Genomic DNA, 16,123 nt, shown 5'->3' with positions numbered 1-16,123 from the left:
CTGATTTCAGTCCGGCTGGATGCAGGGTTATTTACAGGTGGCCTGAATAATATAAGAGCCTGTTTCAAACAAAATCAAAATGTTTTGACAGTTGAAAGGTTAAATAATTGATGGAACCAGTGCTGACACTAATTGATGCCGGCACATTATCTGTGATTGTAACACTTTATGGGAATGAATAAAAATGTGAAGAGACCTGCCCCCTATTCCTTTGATGGATATGAAGTGCATTGAATTTTCTGGACGTGGTCACGTTGTAATATTGAGATGATGAATTGGGTTAGTAGATCTGGCATTCAGGATATGATATGCAATGCTGAATGATCAATCCTGACACCACCCGGGCTTTAACTAATGGCATTGCTTGATAAACTTAATTAGATTTTAATACAACAAGCTATTTTGCAATGTGACCCTTCATGATGGTGCCCCATGAGAATTTTGCAGCTTTTTAAGCAGAAGTGTTGCTGAGACAGATCCATAGGAACAAAAGGTCATTCAGTTCCTCAAGCCTGTACCAGCATGCTGACTTGCACATCAACTTCATTGACCTGCTTTTTGCCTGTATCCCTTGATACCCTTAGCTGACAAAAAAAAATCTGTCAATCTCAGTTTTGAAAATTTCATGTGATCTCCAGCCCTTTTGGAGTTCTGGATTCCCATAACATTTGGTGTGGAAAAAGTGCATTCTTATATAACCTTGATTGGGCTAACTCAAATATTAAGATTATAGCTCCTTGTTGTGGACATCCCATCAGAGGAAGTTATTCCTCTCGTCAGTCTATTGAATCCTTTTATAAGATTAAAGATAGCAGACCCAGAAAAAGAAAAACTGAAAGAAGACAGACTTGCAATTAGTGCCTTTCATGACCACCAGGCTTCTTAAAGCGCTTCACAATCAACTAAGCGTTTAGTGTAGTTACTGTTGTTATGTAGAAAATGTGGCAGACAAAATGCACACAAAACAGCAATGTGATAATGACCAGATAATCTGCTTTTGTGTTGTTGATTGCGAGATGAATATTAGTCAGAGCACTGGATAACTCCCCTGTCCTCTTCAAAATAGCACCATTGGATCTTTTACATCTCGAACAGGCAAATGGGATCTTACCCAAACATTAATAATCATTCAAAAGCTGGCACCTCTGACAGAGCAGCATTTCTTCAGTACTGCACTGCACTGGAATGTTAGCCTTGGTTTTTATGCTCAAGCACTGGAGCAGGGCTTGAACTCAGAATCTTGTGATTCAGAGGCCATGGCTGACACCTCATAGCTGTGTGTAGGTCATAACCTACAGAAGCTGGAAGGTTAGTCATGTTGAGAGAGAACTTAATCACCTCCCCATGGCGTTCAATGACATTACCACTGCTGAGACCCCCCACTATTAATGTACCAGAGTCACTGTTGAACAGAAACTTAATGAGAGCATCTGCATAAAACTGTAGTTACAAGAGCAGGTCAGAGGCTGGGAATTCTGCAATGAGTAACTCACCTCCTGACTCCCCAAAGTCTGTCCACCATTTGCAAGGCACAAATCAGGAGTGTGATGGAATACTCTCCACAGTTCCCACAACACTGAAGAAGCTTGACATCATTCAGGGCAACGTAGCCCATTTGGTTGGCACTCCAAAGTATCTTCAGAAACTTAGCATTAGGAAAAGTTCCAAAAATGTAACTTGCGTACAATCAGAATGCCTGGTTCTTTAAATAATACCACTGCAGAGTCTACCTTGCTGCTTCACTTTTTTTAAATGAGTAAACAATGTAGGCATTGTCTGCACATTTGTTGCTGAAATTTGGGATCCCTCAACTCGGTGTGCATGTTCATTCAGCATTCTTCTGTATGCTGCTCAGGACTCATCTGAGCCCTCTGCAGCAATACTCATCTGCCATCATGTCCTTCAGTGAGCTGGCAAACAAGTAGGCAAAGTGGGTTGGGGTGGGAAGGAGCAAGTCCATTGTCACACCATTTGCTCTATCCACTGCCAATGGACAGTAGCAGCAGTGTGTAATAATTACTTTATGCCTGTCTTCATGGAGAAAAATACAAAAAACCTCGCAGAAATAATAGAGAACCAAGGGACTAATGGGAATGAGGATCTGAAAGAAATTAGCAGTAAAAAAAAAAGTATTACAGAAATTAATCAGACTGAAAGTCGATGAATCCTCTGAACCTGATGAGTGTTGAATGAGGGGGCTGTAGAGATAGTAGATGCATTGGTGGTTATCTTTCAAAATTCTATAGATTTTGGAATGGTTCCTGCAGATTGGAAGGTGGCAAATGTAACCCCACTGTTTAAGGAGAGAGAGAGAAAATGGAGAACTACAGACCTGTTAGCTTGACGTCAGTAGGAGGGAAAGTGCTAGAATCTAAAATAAAGGATGTGCTAACAGGACACTTGGAAAAGATTGGCGAGATTGGGCAGTCAACATGGATTTATGAAAGGGAAATCATGTTTGACAAACTTGTTGGAGTTATTTTGAAGATGTTACTTGTAGCATAGATAAAGGAGAACCAGTGGATGTGGTGTATTTGGATTTTTAGAAGGCTTTTGATAAGGTACCACACAGGAGGTTAGTAAACAAAATTAGAGCACGTGGGATAGGAGTAAGATACTGGTATGGATTGAGAATTAGTTAACAGACAGAAAACAGAGTAGGAATAAATGGGCCATTCTCAGTTTGGCAGGCTGTGACTAATGGGCTGCTGCAAGGATCAGTACTTGGGCCCCAGCTATTCACAATCTACATCAATAATGTGGATGTGGGGATTAAATGCATTATTTCCAAGTTTGTGTTTGACATAGAACAAGGTGGGAATCTGAGTTAAGAGGATGCAAAGAGGCTTCAAGGGAATTTAGACAGGCTGAGTGAGTGAGCAAGAACATGGGAGATGGAATCTAATGTGGATAAGTGTGAAGTTGTCCAGGAGGAATGGAAGTGCAGAGTATTTCTTGAATGGTGAAAGATTGGGAAGTGTTGATGCTCAAAGGGACCTGAGTGTCCTTGTTCATGCCCTTGAAAGCTAACATGCAGGTGCAGCAATCAATTAGGAAGGCAAATAGTATGTTGGTCTTTATTGCAAGGGGATTTGATTACAGGAGCAAAGATATCTTGCTGCAGTTGTATAAAACATTGGTGAGACCGCACCTGGAATATTATGTACAGTTTTGGCCCCCTTACCTAAGGAAGGATGTATTTGCTACAGAGGGAGTGCAGCGAAGGTTCACCTAATTGGCTAATTTCCAGGATGACAGGATTTCCCACGAGGAGAGATTGAGGCGACTGGGCCTGTATTCTCTAGAGCTTCAAAGAATGAGAGATGATCACATTGAAACGTACAAAATTCTTAAGGGGCTAGACAAGGTAGATGTAGATAGGATGTTTCCCCTGGCTGGTGAGTCTAGAAACAGGGGGTACAGTCTCCGGATAAGGGGTAGGCCATTTAAGACTAAGATAAAGAGGAATTTCTCCACTGAGGGCATTGAATCTTTGGAATTTAGGCTATGGAAGCTCAATCATCGAGTATGTTCAAAACAAAGATCAATAGATTTCTAGATACTAATGACATCAAGGGATATGTGGGTAGTGTGGGAAAATGATGTTGAGGTAGATACCTGCCATGATCTAGTTGAATGGATGAGCAGGCTCGAGAGGCTGAATGACCTAGTCCTCCTGTCTTCCTTTCTATAAGATGCACTGCAGCAACTTACCAAGGCTCCTTCAACAGCACTTTCCAAATGTGTGACCTCTGCCACCTAGAAGGACAAGGATTTGAACAAATTTTTTGAAAAAAATCACACAATCCCAAAAGTTTCGAGTATGGCAGCTTACAGTTATAGGCTATTGTCCTGACCATTGCATGTTTAAATTAAAAACAGAATTACCTGGAAAAACTCAGCAGGTCTGGCAGCATTCTTCTCCGCCGATGCTGTCTGACCTGCTGAGTTTTTCCAGGTAATTCTGTTTGTTTTGGCTTTCCAGCATCTGCAGTTTTTTGTTTTTACCGCATGTTTAAATTACTTCACTTTGGAAAAGGTATGAAAAATAACTGCTTACCAGGCAAGCATCAGAATGGCAGGTATGGGCTGGGCTCAGACCCCAGCTGCCGCTGTTCCGTTCACTGTGGGGTGGTTTAGTTAGCTGCATCTTACAAAACTCTGAGGAGAAAGAAGACCCCTGACAATGCTATGGCACCTTTCATAGCCTCAGTGAGCCTCAAAGGACTTTACAGCTGGAGAATTAGCTTTGAAGTGTCGTCATTGTTGCAATGTAAGAAACGCAGCAACCAATTTGTTCACAGCAAGGTATTGCAATGTGATAATGACCAGATAACCTGTTGTTGCTTTTCAGTGATAAAGATTGAGGGATAAATATTTGCCAGGACACTGGGGTGAACTCCTGCCTTTCTGGTAGTGTCATGGGATCTTTTACATTGACCTGAGATGGAAGACAGGACCTCAGTTTAACATTTGGATTTCCAGCATCCGCAGTTTTTTTGTTTTTATCTCAGTTTAACATCTCATCTGATAGGTGACAACTTCCACAAAGCAGCGCTCATTTGGTACTGACTAGAGAGTGTCACCCTAAATTTTTGCACTAAATTTTTACTGTGGCACTTAAACCCACATCCTTTTGTCTTAGAGGTCAGCTACTAACTAAGCTACGGCCTACACTCTAGGTTCACAGACCCTGATATACTGTATAATGTGCTCTTTTGCTCTCACATCCAACACTTTAGCTGAACAGAGTCATGCCAGAGGTCATAGCAGTCTGAGGAGAGGATATCTCCCACCTACCCCACCCCCCACCACCCAGCCGATTGCACTGGCTGATGATGGGTTTGCAAAGTTTTGAAGTATAATGAACCATTGTGGATTACTGATTAACTATAAAACAGATTATATAATGTTGCTGTGATTTTTATTATGTCATTAAGAGATTGAAAATTACAGCGGAGTTCACTGTCAGCACATCGTTGTGTAAAATAGCACTATTGCAAGTCTGCTCATTACTAAACAGCCATAAAAACACCTGCAAATTACAACAGGGACCTCCTGATAGTGCAGCAGATCAGGTGAATGAAGAGGATTAAAAGATTGAAATGACTAAAATCTAGCCTTTTTTTCTTGGGAATTTTCATCTCCCTCTCCTGACCTGAAGTGGTTGATTGCAGCCATTTTATAGCTCTATTGGCAGCTTCCCACCTGCCCCCTCGCACCCACCACCTCCACCCTCTGTCTTTGTGTGGGCTTGACAATGAAGGTTGGTAGACTATCCTTTTGGGGCCATGGGTGGGTGGATGAGTGACTCAGTTGCTCACCTGGTTGAGAGCCAGATCAGCTTCAACTCTGCAGTGTCCCATTCATTGCTCCCAGAGCAAGTACAACACAAGCTTATAGTAATACTCTCTGCATTTAGCCTTAGCCTAATTTCAGTCACGATTTCAGAAAAATATCTATTGCTACACCAGTGACTTTGTTGCCCCCTCTTATTATGGCCCCCCTTGCCACTTGTGGAGAGCCCAGCTTCTTGCTACTGTATGGTTTCACAGACACTGGTTATTCTCTGATACGATGCCCCAAGTGGTCATTATCCATGTGACCTTTGAGGTATTTACAACCAACTATTTTGCATGGCATGAAAGCAAAATATTGTGGATGCTGGAAATCTGAAATAAAAACATAAAATGCTGCAAAAACTCAGCAGGCCTGGCAGCACCTGTGGAGAGGGAGAAATGGAGATGATGTTTCGAGTCCCTAGAGCTAAAAAGAGAAGTAGAAATGTGATGGATTTTATATTGTGCCTTTGTCGATGTCTCCTTAGCTCCCACCTATCCATGACCTTCTATTCTGCTTCACCTGCTCCACCCCCCTTGAACAGAATAAAATCCATTATATTTCTACTTTTTTTTTTAGCTCTGAAGAGTCATAACGGACTCAACGTTAACCGTTTCTCTCTCCACAGATGCTGCCAGACCTGAGTTTTTGCAGCATTTTGTTTTTATTATACTTGTGTAGGACCTTTTAATGTAATAAAACATTCCAGGGCACTTCACAGAAGCAATATAAAACAAAGTATGTGTTGTAGTGTGGCCGAGTCGCCTATTTGTGATAGAATTGATTTGCAGACAACTTTCTAAGTGGAAACATTAGGTTTATTTACCACACGGCCAGCAGCAATTACACGTGTGCTTTCAACTCTATGTCTACACTGCCTGTGGAGGTAGCTCGAGCTGCTAACACATTGATTTACACAGATCATGTGATCTTACATCACAGGACTATTCTTAAAGGTACAGTCCAACATTTAACAAAACCATAATCACCACACTATGATACCAAATTACTTAAGGAAATATTAGGTGCTACTTAATTCAGATGATGGGGGCTTTGCCTGCCCACTGGAGAGCTGTTGAGAGCTCCATGAATTCCCCTTTGGGGAAGACCCACCAAATTAAGCACTGATTAGGTGCTTATGTGTCTAGCAGGGGCCTTCACCCTGGATCAAGGGCTGAGGAGCGGAAATCCTGCCTCTCCATCCTCCATCTCCCCCCCACCGGCCCCACAACCCAAAAGAGGTGCCAGTAGTAATCAACTTAAGGCAGTGCTAGCTGGAGTGGTGACAGCTACCAGAAATGTATTCATCAGAGGCCCAGAATCAGTACTGACTAGTGAAGACATTGTTATGATGGAAAGAAAGGATGTTCTTGAGGGGGAGAACCATGTAAGGTATGATCATACTACGGGATGTATTCTGTAGGCTTCCAAATAGTGAGTGAGAAATAAAGGATAAAATCCATAGGGAAGGCACTGAAACATGGGCCAAAAATTGGCATATGGGTTTTACATAATATTTTAATGGAGAGAGACTACAGAATTCTGTGGTACAGAGGGATCTGGGTGTCCTCATATATCAATATCAAAAAGTTGGCATGCAGTTACAGCAAGTAATTGGGAAGCGAAATAGAATATTGACCTCTATTGGAAGGGGATAAAGTATAAAAGTAGGGAAGTCTTGTTGCAACTGTGTCAGGTGTTAGTGAGATCACAGTACTGTGTACAATTTTTGCCACTTTATTTAAGGAGGTGTATATTTGGAAGCAATTCAGAGAAGGTTCACCAACTTGAATGCTGGGATGAGGAAAGGTTGAGCAAGTTGGGCCTATACTCATTGAATCTTAGTAGAATGAGAGGTGATCTTATTGAAACAGATTCTGTGGCGGCTTGACAGGGTAGATGCAGAATGTTTCCACTCATGGGCAATTCAGAACTAGGGGGCACAATTTCGGAATAAGGCATTTCTCATTTAAGATGGAGATGAGGACGAATTTCTTCTGCATTTCTGTAGCATGTGAAACTCTCTTCCCTGGAGATCAGTGGAGGCTGGGTCATTCAGTATATTCAAGATGAGTTACAGATTTTTTGATCTACAAGGGAGTAGAGGGTTGTGAGGTACAGACAGGAAAGTGGAGTCATGGAGGCAGAGGGCATAGCTGAGCTATTAAATGAATACTTTGCATCCCTCTTTCCAGAAGATACTACCCAGGCCATGGTGAAGAGGAGGCAATTCAGACACTTATGACACTTAAAATCGATGAGGTAGTATTGGATAGGCTGTGTGTACTTAAGTGATAGGGCAACAGGACTGGATGATATGCATCAAAGGGTACAGAGGAAAGTGAGATTGGAAATTTTGGAGGCACTGGCCATAATTTTTCAGCCTTCCTTAGATTTGCGAGTGGTGCCAGTGGATTTGAGAATTACAAGCGTCACACCCTTGTTCAAAAAAAGGGTGTAAAGATAAGCCCAGTAACTAGAGGTCAATCAGTTTAACTTGGGTGGTGGGGAAACTTTTTGAAACACTAATTTAGGACAAAATTAATAGCCATGTGGGCTAATTAAGCAAAGCCAGCATGGATGTCTTAAGGGGAAATAGTGTTTAACTAACTTGCATTTTTTGAAGAGGTAACAGAGGGAAATGCTGTTGATGTGGTGTACATGGACTTCTAAAAGGCATTTGATAGAGTGCCGCACAACAGACTTGAGCAAAATTAAAGCTTACAAAATAAAATGGAAAGTAGCAGCATCTATATGGAATTGGCTGAGTGACAGCAAACAGAGTAGTGGTTAATGGATGTTTTTCAGTGGCCCTGGCGGAACCCAAACTGGACATCAGTGAGCAGATTATTGCTAAGTAAGTGCTGCTTGATAGCACTGTTGATGACCCCTTCCATTACTTTACTGTTAATCAAGAGTACACTAATGGGGCGGTAATTGGCTGGATTGCATTTGTCTTGCTTTTTGTGTACAGGACATAACCTAGGCAATTTTCCACATAGCCGGGTAGAGGCCAGTGTTGGGGTTCGTGGATAGCACGTTTCGGGATGTGGTCACCCTGCAGCTTGAAGTGCAAGCAGAGAGGGAATGGGTGACCACCAGGCAGAAGGTGACCAAGCAGATAGTGAGGGAATCCCCTGAGTGCCCCTCACATGCAAACTGTTTTTTGGCCTTGGAAAACAATGAAAGTGACGGATCCTCTGTGGAGGCCAACCAGAGCCAAGGCCATGGCACTGTGGGTGGTCGGGGGGGGGAGGTAGGAAGAAGTGTGGAAGGGCAATAGTGGTAGAGGTTTCGTTGGTGGCAAGAGTAGACAGGCGCTTCTGTGGCCATAGACGTGACTCCAGGATGGTATGTTGCCACCCGGGTGCTAGATCCAAAGATGTCATGGAACAGCTGCAGGGCATTCTGAAGGGGGAGGGTGAACAGCCAGAAGTCATGGCCCATGTTGGGACCAATGACACAGGAAGAAAGAGTAATGGGGTCCTGCAAGCAGACTTTTAGGGAGTTAGGTAGGAAATTGAAAAGCAGGACTTCAAAGGTAGTAATCTCCAGATTACTCTCGGTGCCACGCAGTCGTGAGTATAGGAACAGAAGGATAGGGCAGATGAATGCATGACTGGAGAGATGATGGTGTTGGAGTGGATTTACACTAAATTGGTTGGGGAATGGGACCCGAAAAATAGTTCAGAGGGGACAGAAGCTGCGATGGAATTAGAAGTGAAAAAGCTAGTAAGTTGAGCCCGGAAGGCAGAGGAAATGTCAGCTAGATAAGAAAGAAGTGAGTTTAGCGAGGCTAAATGGAATATATTTTAATGCAAGGAGCTTGAGGAGTAAGACAGACGAGCTGAGGGCTCAGACAGGCATGTGGGAGTATGATATCATAGCTATGACTGAGACCTGGCTAAAATAAGGCCAGGATTGGCAAATCAACATTTTTTGGTTATTGGGGATTGGGTATTCAGACGAGCTATTGATCAAAGAATCAGTTATAGCAGTGAGGTGAGATGATATCCTGGAAGGATCATCAAATCAGATCATATGGGTAGAAGTAAAAATCACTGTTGGAGTGGCCCCCAAACAGCCAGGAAGCGATGGAGGATCAAATATGTAATCAAATTTCAGAGAAATGTAAGAATAATAAGGCAGTAGTAGGGAATTTTAACTACCCAAATATTAACTGGGATAGTTTTCATGTGCAAGGTAGGGAAGGGCGCAAGATTCTTAAGTTGTGTCCAGGAGAACTTTTTTGGCCAGTACATAGAAAACCCAACAAAGGAGGAGGCAGTTCTGGATCTAATATTCGGAAATGTGCCCGGGCAGGTGGAAGGCATATCAGTAAGGGGGAGCATTTTGGAGATAACGACCATAACTCAGTTAGATTTAGGATAATTATGGAAAAGGTTAAGAACATAAGAACTAGTAACAGGAATAGGCAATCCAGCCCCTTGAGCCTGCCCTGCCATTCAATATGATCATGGCTGATCTCATTTCAGCCTCAACTCCAATTTCCCGCCCTCTCCTGATAACCTTTCAACTCGTTACTAATTAAAAATCTGTCTATCTCCTCAATTTATTCAGCGCCCCGGCATCTACTGCACTTTGAGGTAGTGAATTCCACAGATTCACGACCCTTTGAGAAAAGTAATTCCTCCTCATCTCTGATTTAAATCTACCACCCCTTAGCCTAAAACTATGGCCTCTCATTCTAGAATGCCCCACAAGTGGAAACACCCGCTCCATGTCTACTTTGTCTATCCCCTTTAGCATCTTATATACCTCAATTAGATCTCCTTTCATCCTTCTAAACTCTAGTGAGTATAGGCTTAAACTGCTCAACCTCTCCTCATAAGACAAGCCCCGCATCTCTGGAATCAATCTAGTGAACCTCCTCTGAATCACCTCCAATGCAACTACATCCTTCCTTAAGTAAGGGGACCAAAACTGTGCACAGTACTCCAGGTGTGGGCTCACCAAGCCTTGTACAGTTGCAACAACACTTCCCTATTTTTATACTCTTCCTTTAGCAATAAATGCCAAAATTCCATTTGCCTTCCTCATTACCTGCTGTACCTGCAGACTAGCTTTCAGCAATTCATGCACGAGGACACCCAGATCCCTCTGCACTGAAGCATTCTGAAGTTTCTCTCCATTTAAATCATAAGCTGCCTTTTTATTCTTCCGACCAAATGGATAACCTCACACTTATCCACGTTACACTCCATCTGCCAAATTTTGGCCCATTCACCTATCCTGTCCATATCCATTTGTAAATTTCTTTCTTCTTCATTGCAACTTACTTTTCCACCTATTTTGGTGTCATCTGCAAATTTAGCTATAGTACCTTCTGTCCCTGAATCCAAGTCATTAATACAGATTGTAAATAGTTGGGGCCCAAGGACCAAACCCTGTGGCATCCCACTAGTTACAGCTTGCCATCCAGAAAAAGACCTATTTATCCCGACTCTCTGCTTTCTGTTGGTTAGCCAATCGTCTATCCAAGCTAATATATTGTCCCTAACTCCATGTGATCTTATCTTGTGTATTAATCTTTGGTGCGGCACATTATCAAAGGTCTTCTGGAAGTCCAGAAATACTTCATCTACAGGATCCCCATTACCCACTTTGCTTGTCACATCTTCAAAGAACTCTAGCAAATTAGTCAAATACGATTTACTCTTTATAAATCCATGCTGACTCTGATGGATTGCATTTTGACTTTCCAAATGCCCCATTACTACTTCCTTAATAATGGATTTTAACACTTCCCCAATGACAGATGTTAAACTAACTGGTCTATAGTTTCTGACTTTCTGCCTCACCCCTACCCCACTCTTTTTGAATAAGGGCGTTATATTAGCATTTTACAAATCCACTGGGATCTTTCCAGAATCCAGGGAATTTTGGAATATTATAGCCAATGCATCCAATATCTCCACCACCACTTCCTTTAAGATCCTGGGATGTAGGCCATCTGGTCCTGGGGACTTGTCACCCTTTAATCCCAATAGTTTGCTAGTACTTTTTCTCTAGTGATGGTGATTGTTCTAAGTTCCTCCTTCTCAATATCCTCTGCACTATTGGGTTGGTACCAGTGTCCTCCACCATGAAAACTGAGGCAAAATATTGATTAAGCGTCTCTGCCATTTCTGCGTTTCCCACTATTAACTCCCCAGCCTCATCCTCCAAGGGACCAACATTCACTTTAGCTGCTCTCTTTCCTTTTATATACTTGTAGAAGCTTTTGCTATCAGTTTTTACATTTTGCGCTAGTTTTCTTTCATAATTTACCTTTGTTCTTTTTATTACTTTTTAAGTAACCCTTTTTGATCTTTAAAAGTTCCCCAATCTTCCAGTCTGCCACTGACCTTTGCAATTTGGTATGCCTTAGTTTTTGCCTTTGTTATCTTTAACTTCCTGGCTTAGCCATGGATGCTTTTTCCCCCTCTTACCATCTTTCTTCCTCATTGGGATATATTTTACTTGGGAAAAATTGAATATCTCCTTAAATATCTGCCACTGTTCAGCAACTGTCTGATTTGTAGTCTTCCTGCCCATTCCACTAGGGCCATATATGCCCTCATATCTATGTAGTTACCTTTGTTTAACTCCAGAGCAATAGTGTGGGACTCAAGTTTCTCGCTCTCAAACTGAACTTGGAAATTCTAGCATGCTATGATCACTCTTCCCTAGAGGATCCTTTACTATGAGATCATTAATTAATCCTATCTCATTACATAAAACCAAATCCAGAATAACCTACCTCCTGGTTGGTTCCACAACGTATTGCTTCAAGATAAGGTTGGGTTGGGAATAAAAGTTCTTAACTGGGGAAAGGCTAATTTTACTAAGATGAGATACAATCTGGCCAAGTGGATTGGGAGCAGCTACTTGCAGATAAAACTATGTCAGAGCAGTGGGAGGCATTCAAGGAGGAAATAGCAAGAGTACAGGGCAAATGTGTTCCTGTAAATACAAAGCGGGGGACCAAGTTTGGAGAACCCTGGATGTCAAGGGACATAAAGGTTAGGGTTAACAAAAAAAGAGGCTTATGGCAGCTCAATATGGCAGAGTCCCTAGAGGAGTATAAAAAGTGCAGGGGAACTTATAAAGGAAATTAGGAAAGCTAAGAGAGTGCATGAGAAAGCATTGGTGGGTAGAATAAAGGAAAACCCAAAGGGGTTTTTTAAATATATAAAGAGGAAAAGAACATAGAGATAATCTGTGTATGGACCTGGAGGATGTGAGCGCAGTCCTCAATGAATACTTTGCATCAGTCTTCACAATGGAAAAGGACAGGTGTAAACATCAGGGTGGAGAACTATGAAATATTAAAGGAAATTAACATAAAGAGGAGGTACTAGCAGGTTTAGCGGTCTTAGAAGTGGATAAGTCCTCAGGTCTGAATGAAATGTTTCCCAGGCTGTTGAGGGAGGCGGGGGAAGAGATATCAGGGGCCCTGACAGACCAGGAAATTACAGGCAAGCCAGCCTAACCTCTGTGGTGGGGAAGTTACTAGAAAGAATTCTGAGACAGAATATATCTGCATTTGGAGACACGGACCAATCAGGGATAGTCAGCATGGATTTATTAAAGGAAAGCCATATTTGACAAATTTGATTTGAATTGTTTGAGGTGGTAACCAGGAGTGTTGATGAGGGTAACGCATTTGATGTGGTCTACATGGACTTTAGGAAGGCTTTTGATAAGTCCCCCGTAGCAGACTGGTCTAGAAAGTAAGAGCCCATGGGATCCAAAGCAAAGTGGCAGGTTGGATCCAAAATTGGCTGAGAGGCAGGAAGCAGAGGGTGAACAAAGAGGGGTGATTCTGTGACTGGACGTCTGTGGTTCTACAGGGTTCGGTGCTGGGGCGCTTGCTGTTTGTGGTGTACACAAATAATTTGGACTTAAATGTAGGGGGTATGATCAAGAAGTTTGCGGATGACAAAAAAATTGGTAGGGTGACAGATAGTGAGGAGGATAGCTGTAAACTGCAGGACGATATCAATGGACAAGTGAGGTGGGCAGAGCAGTGGCAAATGGAATTCAACCTGAAAAAGTGAGGTAATGTACTTAGTGGGGGAGGGCAAACAAGGCAAAGGATGAGACTAAGAATGGTAGGATCCTGGAAAGTACTGAAGATTAGAGATGCCTTGATGTGCATATCCACAGATCCCTGAAGGTAGCAGGGCTGGTGATAAGGTGATTAAGAAGGCATATGGGATACTTGTCTTCATTAACTGAGGCAAAGAATACAAGAGCAGGGAGGTTATGCTGGAACTGTATAAAATGTTGGTTAGGACACAACGGGAGTACTGTGTGCAGTTCTGGTCTCCACATTGTAGGAAGGATGTGATTGCACTGGAGAGGGTGCAGAGGAGATTTATCAGGATGCTGCCTGGGCTAGAGGGTCTGAGCTGTGAGGAAAGATTGGAAAGGCTGTGTTGTTTTCCTTCGAGCAGTGAAGTTTGAGAGGAGATCTGATAGAGGTGTGTAAAGTTGAGGGGCATCGATAGGATGGATAGAAAGGCACTTTTTCCATTAGTAGAGGGGACGATAACCAGGGGGCATAGATTTAAGGTAAGAGGTATGAAGGCTAAGAGGGAGTTGAGAAATTTCTTCACCCAGAGGTGGTGGGAACCTTTAACTCACTTCTTGAAAGGGTGGTTGAGTCATAAATTCTAGTAACATTTAAGAAGTATTTAGATATTCACTTGGGTTGTCATCACCTACAGGGCTATGTGCCAAGCACTGGAAAATAAGATTAGTGCAGTCAGATCTTTGACCAGTGAGGACACGATGGGCCGAATGGCCTCCTGTGCTATTAAACTTTAGGAAAGATGTGAGGGCCCTTAAGGTGCAGAGGAGATTTACCATAATGTTTCCATTGGGGGATTTTAGTTACAAGGTTAGGTTGGAGAAGCTGGGGTTGTTCTCCTTGGAAACGAAGGAGAGTAAGGGGAGATTTGTTACAGGTATACAAGATTATGACAAGCTTACATAAGGTAGCAAAGAAACACTATTCCATTAGCTGATGGTACCAGGATTAAGGAATACAGATTTCAGGTTTTTGGCAAAAGATGTAAGGGGAATGTAAGGAAAGGAAATTGGATGGGCAGGAGGGTAATGAACCCGCAGGGGATGAGTGGGAAGGATGGGACTTACTGGATTGCTCTACAAAGAGATGGTGTAGACTTGATGGACTGAATAGCCTCCTTTTGTACTGTAGTACCTCTATGATCAACCAGGTGTCACTTTTTAGGCAGTCCCTAGGGACCTGGGATGACTTGCTTCCATTCCAGTTCGATGGGTTCTGAGATGGTTGGTAAGTCTAATGTGTGATCCTGCAGCCTCTGCCATGTGAGGCAGGTGGTGCTTGAAGGGCTGGGTCAATGAGATATTTGGAGGTTTGCGCGTTCCCTCCAACGCCTTGACTTTTCAGTGCCTTCCTGAATGAACCTTCTCCATTTTGTTTGGCCAGAAGCCAATGACTCCCATGAGTTAGCAGGAATGCTTGATCTCTTCAGGGATGCTTTGTGGACATCTCTAAGTCGAGGAGTACAGAATATTTGTATAGCTCTCCATCCCACAGTTGTGCACTATTGTGTCCCAAACTGATAGCCTACCTTCCCTTTGCCAGACAGCAATCAGGAGCAGGAAACCAGGCTGGGTTTCTTTTCTGCTTCATGTCCAAAGGTGATGGGGCTAATTGGAATGCTGCTTCAAGAGAACAGTTAATACTGAGAGCTGAAATTAGGGGTCTTGTGTTCTTTATGACTGAGCTATGTTTAGCTTGTTGGGACATCAGAAACAGCGGGTGGACCTTGGCAGATTTTTTTTTTGCATTAAAAGTCTTTTTTAATCTTCAGTCTCTCTGAATTGCACTATCTGCTGTTACATGGAAGGTGGATGAAGAGGCTGTTGCACCTACTGTTGCTGTTAGCTTGGGTGTAGCTCAGTGTTGAATTACTCCGTGCTGCAGAGATCTGTCCCACTGGAGATGTAGGGTTGTATTGAATACAGTTTGTGTCATCGGTGGGCTTACGCTAAATTTACAGCTGTCTCTGTACTGTGTAATGTGTTCAAAACTGTCTGGTGCTGTCAGGCTTCAAGCACTAAATGCCAGTCCGCACAGCCATTATATTCCTGGGGATCTGTGCAGTTTTAAAATGAAACATGTGTTTAAGTCTGCAGTTGAGGTATTATCAGACATTTCATGGTGACAGAGATGATGCCACTGTTTTGAAATCAAAAGTAATGAACTTTGGAAACTGCATGGTGTAGTGATTTAAACATTTGAGCCTAAGTTTTCTAATTGGTATTTTCATGCCAACATAACCCATTTAAGACAACTGATAGAATAATCCCGACCCAAAAACCTGCACTTTGAGATCATTCAAGTACGAGAACTGGGTTCAAATCTAGCCTGGATGGAATGGGTGAGAATGGCTTCTGAGTGCCAGGGCCTACAGGAAATGGGTTTGGATCGCCTCAGGCACAGAGGCAGCTATTCACTTGGGTGACAATCACTTGCTGATGACAAAACTAGGTGGGAATGAGAGTTGTGAGGAGGATGCAAGGTGACTTGGACAGGCTAAGTGAAAGGGCAAGAACATGGCAGATGGAATACAATGTGAATCAGTGTGAAGTTATCCACTTTGATAGAGTATTTTTTAAAAGATTAGAGCTTGGGAAATGTTTATGTCCCAAGAGATCTGGGAGTTCTTGTTCATGAGTGACTAAAAGCTAGCAAGCAATTAGGAAGGCAAATGGTATGTTGGTC

The 16,123-nt window shown here is 42.6% G+C and overlaps 1 protein-coding gene across 2 annotated transcripts in view; it reads left to right on the top strand.

Annotated features, from left to right (window-relative positions):
• LOC121284359 (F-box/WD repeat-containing protein 7-like) overlaps positions 1 to 16,123 on the top strand; it is a 248,451-nt gene that overhangs the window by 92,993 nt on the left and 139,335 nt on the right. The gene's annotated exons all lie outside the window — the stretch shown is intronic.

Source organism: Carcharodon carcharias, chromosome 11, assembly GCF_017639515.1.
Source record: "Carcharodon carcharias isolate sCarCar2 chromosome 11, sCarCar2.pri, whole genome shotgun sequence".
NCBI lineage: Eukaryota > Metazoa > Chordata > Chondrichthyes > Lamniformes > Lamnidae > Carcharodon > Carcharodon carcharias.
The sequence above is the reverse complement of the archived record's forward strand: the minus strand, read 5'-3'. Positions and strand labels throughout refer to the sequence as shown.